The sequence below is a fragment of the Olea europaea genome, chromosome 1 (genome assembly GCF_002742605.1).
Source record: "Olea europaea var. sylvestris chromosome 1, O_europaea_v1, whole genome shotgun sequence".
Classification (NCBI taxonomy): Eukaryota; Viridiplantae; Streptophyta; class Magnoliopsida; order Lamiales; family Oleaceae; genus Olea; species Olea europaea.
Genome location: NC_036237.1, coordinates 1,643,418 through 1,649,987, shown reverse-complemented (window position 1 = coordinate 1,649,987; position 6,570 = coordinate 1,643,418).

Genomic DNA, 6,570 nt, shown 5'->3' with positions numbered 1-6,570 from the left:
CTTTTCTTTACACGGAAAACTGTCTTCAAAGAAGATCGCATTTCTTGATTCAATAATTGTACCTACGTGTACATCAAGTACTTTTGGATTTGTGAACCAAGAATCGATATGCACTACTATTGATAGCATATCCAATAAAGACACAATCAATTGTCTTTGATCCAATCCTAACTTGTTTAGGTTTGGGTATTTGTACTTTCGCTAAGTACCCCCACACTTTGAGATATTTGTAGGAAGGTTTCCGACCTTTCCATAATTCGTAAGGTGATTCAACCTTATCTTTGTGTGGTATTTTATTAAGGATATGATTTGCAGAAAGTATGGCTTCCCCCCACAAGTTTTGAGGTAAGCCCGAACTAATCAACATTGCATTCATCATTTCCTTTAACGTTCGATTTTTGCGTTCAGCAATTCCATTAGATTGTGGTGAATATGGTGCCGTTGTTTGATGAATTATTCCAGATTCTGCACAAAATTCTTCAAACGGTACAACATATTCTCCACCTCTATCACTACGAATCATTTTAATTCGTTTTCTAAGTTGATTTTCAACTTCATTTTTGTAGTGTTTAAACACTTCCAAAGCTTCATCTTTACTTTTCAACAAGTACACATAACAGTACCTTGTACAATCATCTATGAATGTGAAGAAGTACTTTTTACCACCCCTTGTTTGTACGAACTTCAAATCACACACATCCGTGTGAATTAGTTCTAATGGTGTGGTGTTTCGTTCAACCGAATGAAATTGTGTTTTGGCCGCTTTTGCCTCTACACATGTTTCGCATTTTCCATTATTAAAATGCATATTCGGAAGTAAACTTAAATTCATTAACTTTCGTATTGAATTAAAGTTTGCATGTCCTAATCTATGATGCCATAAATTACACGACTCAAGAATATAAACTGAAGATGACGTTTTATTGATACAGCATAGGACATTCATTTTGAATAGTCCATCTTTTACATAGCCTTTGCCTACATATATATCATTTTTGGTAAGTACAAACTTATCCGATACAAAAACTAGTTTAAAGCCATTCTTGCTTAACAAAGAACCCGACACAAGGTTCTTGCGAATATCCGGTACGTGAAGGACATTATTGAGGCTAAGTTCTTTTCCCGACGTCATCTTCAAGACCACTTTGCCTTGTCCTTCCACTTTGGATGTTGAGGAGTTCCCCATAAATAATTTTTCTCCCTCAGTTGGAGTGTATGATGTGAACATTCCTCTATCGGCACAAATGTGACGGGTTGCACCCGTATCAACCCACCATTCCATGGGATTTCCAACAAGGTTGCATTCAGAAACAACTGCCGATAAATTCATATCGGACATGCCATTTGATATGGCATCAGATTCGACAATGTTGGCTTGGGATTGCTTCTTAGGTTTGCAACAATCAACCGAGCAATGTCCAGCCTTTCCACAATTGTAGCAATTGCCCTTGAACTTCTTTGCATTCTTCTTTGTAGATTCAACGGAATGTTTTCTCTTCTTTCCTTTGTTGTTGCTAGATTCCACCACATTTGCCTTTGCTTGTGGTATGCTATTCCCAACTCGTTTTTCCGAACTTCGGTTGTCTTCTTCAATCCTCAATTGGACCACAAGTTCTTCAATGTTCATCTCCTTGCGCTTGTGCTTGAGATATTTTTGAAGTCCCTCCACATGGGTGAAAGTTTCTCGATAATTGCAGCCACTTGAAATGATTCGCTCACGGACATATTTTTCGCATGAATGTCATGGAGTATGACTTGCAATTCTTGCACTTGACTGATGACGGTCTTCGAATCTACCATTTTGTAGTCCAAGAATTTTCCCACAATGAACTTCTTGGTTCCTGCATCTTCGGTCTTGTACTTCTTTTCCAAGGACTCCCATAGTTCCTTTGCAGATTTCTTGTAGCAATATACATCGTATAAGGCGTTGTCTAAGCCATTAAGAATGTAATTCTTGCATAAGAAATCCGAATGTTTCCATGCATCCAAAGTAATCAAAGATACCCTATTGTTTTCCCCTTCTTGTATGGCGGGAGGATCTTCATTCAAGAATTTCGCCAAGTTGAGGGTTGTGAGATAAAACAACATTTTCTGTTGCCACCTTTTGAAATCAACCCCAACCAATTTATCCTGCTTTTCCCCATGTGAAACGGAGTTTGAATGTACGATAGTAGGGGCACCCACAACCGGAGGAATCACATTAGTAGGAACACTTCCTTCAGAAGTTTCCATGTTCGAAGTTTCATTCGAAGTAATATCGGTATTAAGAACCGTATTCATTTTTGTTTACATAAAACAGAAGATCAACCAAAAATAGAAGTGAAGAAGAAGTTAAACTTAACAAGTTTAACCAAACAAGAATGTCACTTTCACAAAATATATATAAAGATTGGACTTAAGATTGTTGGAAGAATTTTGCGAATAGTGACGCCAAAATAAGTATAATGATGGTTAGGGACAAAGTCGAGGCAAGAGTTGGACTCTTTGTCCTTAAGTCGTATTTGCCCCGCAACGGTGCCTACGGATTTCGGCAATCAACTCCCAAGATACAACGGCTACACTTGTGTTTGTAGCACTCCAAAACACAAGTACAACGAACCAAATTTAGGCTTATGTACTCCAAGGATGAAGGAAAATCAAAATAAATGAAATGATTTTGATTTTGGATAGAAGAGAGGATGAGAGACTTTTTTTGCATATCAAAATTGTGAGGAATAGGACACCCAAAGGGTCCTATTTATAGACCATGAAAGGGTGTTGACGAAATGGTTGAGGCCAAACCATGCACCCTTTCCAAACAATGCACCTTTATGAAAAGGTGGTTGAGGCCAAACCATGCACCCTTTCCAAACAATGCAATGCACCTTTATGAAAATGTGTCTATTCATCGAACAACCGTGCGGTCGCACGGTCAAATATTTTGACCTGATTTTCGTCCTTTTTCGTAATTTCTCATTCATCCGATATTGATTTTTCGAAATGTCAAATATACCCTTCAATACATGCAGAGAAATCAAAATTTTCTTTTGGGGGCGAGCCCCCACGAGGGGCGCTGCCCCCTCGATCTGACCGGGCAGGTCGATCCCCCTTTATGCACCCCGAAACGGCGAAGTGGCAAACAATTTTGCCTAAACGGATTGAGTCGAGCTTTTGAGTATTTGGTCGAAGTCGATACGAAGTCACTTTAATCGATTTTCAATTCTCGATTTATTTAACCAATATCCAACAGGTCATGACCATTGTCCCGATTGCAATGTCATAGCCCATTACATTAACATCTTTTCTTGCTTCCTGAGCAATCATTAATGGGATTGGGGTGTGGAATCGTAGAGTTTCCTTCACTACACTTTCAAATAATGCATTTTTTCTAAGTCAGCATCTGTTATGTCCTGAGAATTCCCCTTACCTCAGTTTGCAACTTTTTCATGACTCTTGGGGTGCCTGACTTTGTCATTCCCCAATCTAGAACTACAAATAAGGTATCTGTTCTAACAGCAAAGACATCCTGAAATAATAAAGAAAGTTGAAAAATGCAAGGTCGAGATAATGAACGTTGATATAAGCTGTTAGATGAAGTTTCAAATCAAAGTAGAAAAAAATCTCGAATTTAATGATTAATACCACCTATTTATTCATGGAAATTATGCGCCTTTAGCATTTTGATAAAAACAAATCAATCTGGCTTGGGCAAGAGAGGATGTTGACGATGAAGTTTAAGAAATATGTGTGCACCATTTCTATTTGCTTCAACTTAAGACGAATGGTTTAATATGGTAATCAGAATCCGAGCCAACAAAAATCCTAAGATCAAGTCTTGTTGACACTCGTTATTATGCGGGTGTTTTGATAAAATGCATATCGTTAGCAATGTGTAGAAAATAAAACTCAAATGAATAAAAATGTGTCACTTACCAAAATTATTGAGTTGGTAGTATCTCTATCAATGGAAGCACCAGCCTTGTTGTCCTCGTAAATCCTAAGCAGAATATCAACAAAATTCTCTTTAATTTCATCCTTTCCACTATGATTTTTAACACCAGTTTCCATGTGTACTTCAATTACTCCTCCATGAAATTTGTTTGAACTTTAATGATTATCATAATACATATATAAGGTGTCAATAATAGAGTCAACCATTTGTTAAAAAACTATCTATTAAAGTTAAAAATCATATAACGAACTCCCAACCGAGATCATGTCATCCTTGTAGCAAGACAAGCCTCGAAACCAATATTATTGCATAGTCAAATGTTAAATGGTCCAATCAAACGCAATTATATTCTAAAAAATGTCTCCAATAATTGCCGGAAATATTTGAACTATTTCACAACGAAATTAATAGATCAAAGCTAACTAACCATTATAAGAGTAAAACGGAAAGTCACTATGCAGTAAAGTTGCACATTGTTATGGTGTCCATACGAATTGTGTGTAACATTCCAAATTCTTGAATCATAGAGCCCTCAAGGGATTATCGTCATTGGTTTACAATGAGCTTGTTTGACATGATTTGTCAGTTGTTACATGAATGAATTATTATCATTAATATAATTAATTTTTTTTGGCCGATTCGATCAACATGCAATAAATAGTAACATTTGTATCAAACTTGACATAAAGTCGATGTGAATAAAGGAATATAAATACGCCGACTCACTTCTCACATATTCAAGAGGTAATTGCCAATAATAGAGTCGATTGCTTGCTAAAAGAAGACCAATCCCATTACTGTGTCATCTTTGTCTTGAGACGAGTCTCTCAACATTTGCATAATTAAGTTTCAAATGATCTAATCAAAGACATTTTTAAAAAAAAAATCAAAAACGATCTCAATAATCTATTGAAGGTATTTGTATTATTTCACCACGAAATTAATAAATGAAAGTAACTTAATTTCCATAAGAGTCAAGGTCATGTACTTCTAGTAAACTTTCCATTTAGTCGATGAATTATTTCACTCTCGAAGTTAATGAATTAAAGCTATGTTTGTCAAAAATGATAATCATTTATAAGTTGAGTAAATCTATTTTTATCCAAAAATTTTGTGAGATTCATAGTTTTTATCAAATTTTAAACACACATGCTTCATTATAAGATTCGACAAACATTCATTAACTAATTTTCTATAAGATTCTTGGTCATGCATTCTAATAAACTTTTCCAAGAATGTAAAAATCTTACGTGCATAACTTCCCCAAGAGAGTGAAAAAATTACATGCACTCTTGCTCACGTAGATACTTAAATTGTTGATAGTTCAATAAAAATTAACACCAAACACGTTTCTCTGCCACTCAATATCCCTTTTTGACTTGCTCAACACAAGGAAAATGGAAAGGTGGCAGGTGGCAACGAGGGTGCAAGTGTTTGACTTTCCCTTTTTTCTAGATTTAGAGAGACGTTAACGCGATAGATGAAAATGTTTTTCTTAAAACAAGAAACAACGTGCAAGACACCACATTTTGACAGAAAAGCTATTAAGTGGACCTTGATGCATTAAAGAAGCAATGTTGGACATCTGAATGTCAAAAATATTAAGACATATCCTTGAGTGCTCAATTTTTCAAAAGTTTAGGACCGACACTGCAATTTACTATTCCTAAAAAGCTTAGGAGAATCTCAAACAAAACCAAGGGTTATAAGAGTATCCACGTGTACGGTTATTTATTGCCTCAAGGCCTCAACCGACTCTCCACAACCAGATTTTAATCCAAACCGAACAGGCACCATATTTGGTCAACATTAGATTTCTCCTGTTCGGTGTTCGGACATCACAACGTACGTTATCTCATTCAACTACGGACGATTCTCTCTCTCTCTCTCTCTCTCTCTCTACATCGAACATTTTTTCTGTCTCTAGTATTTTCGTACTCTCTAATGGAGATGGAGCGCGTTACTGGGTTGACGATGGACTGGCGGCCGAGGAAGAAGCCTCGATTAGGCTGGGATGTTGGACCTGAAGCTCCTAAGGTATTCAATATCTTTTCTTAAATTTTTCAGATTTTTTATTTTATTTATTTATTTATTTATTTTTTGTTAGATCTGATGAAAAATTAGAATCTAGCTCTATCAGGTAGATTGATTTTGAAAGTTTTGCCTTGTAATTGTTGATATGTAAACATGAAAGCATGATTAGATCTGTGAATTATGTGTTTAATTGTACGATAAATTTGGATAATCATCCTTATGCTTAGTTCATGTATCTGATGCAAAATTGGTTTTTTGTGATCTGATATGATACAGTTCTGAAAAGTCCAGAGATACTAATATTAACCAAGATTCCAAAATCACAATTATAAATTGAAAATAAAGTGCAGAAAATAAAATATTAACCAAGATTCCAACACCAAAATTATAAACTGAAAATAAAGTGCAGAACATAAAATGAAGGGCGGAGAATTTTTTTGGCCGAAGCCCCAGAGGTTCGATGACCACTTCTAACGCCGAGCATCCATTAAAATGGATAAAACTCGGTTGAACTATAAAGCTCCAAAAATAAGCAGCAAATATACAATAATATTTCAAAATATTACAAAGAAATAAGTCACAGTAGACTTATGTTATGAAGAACA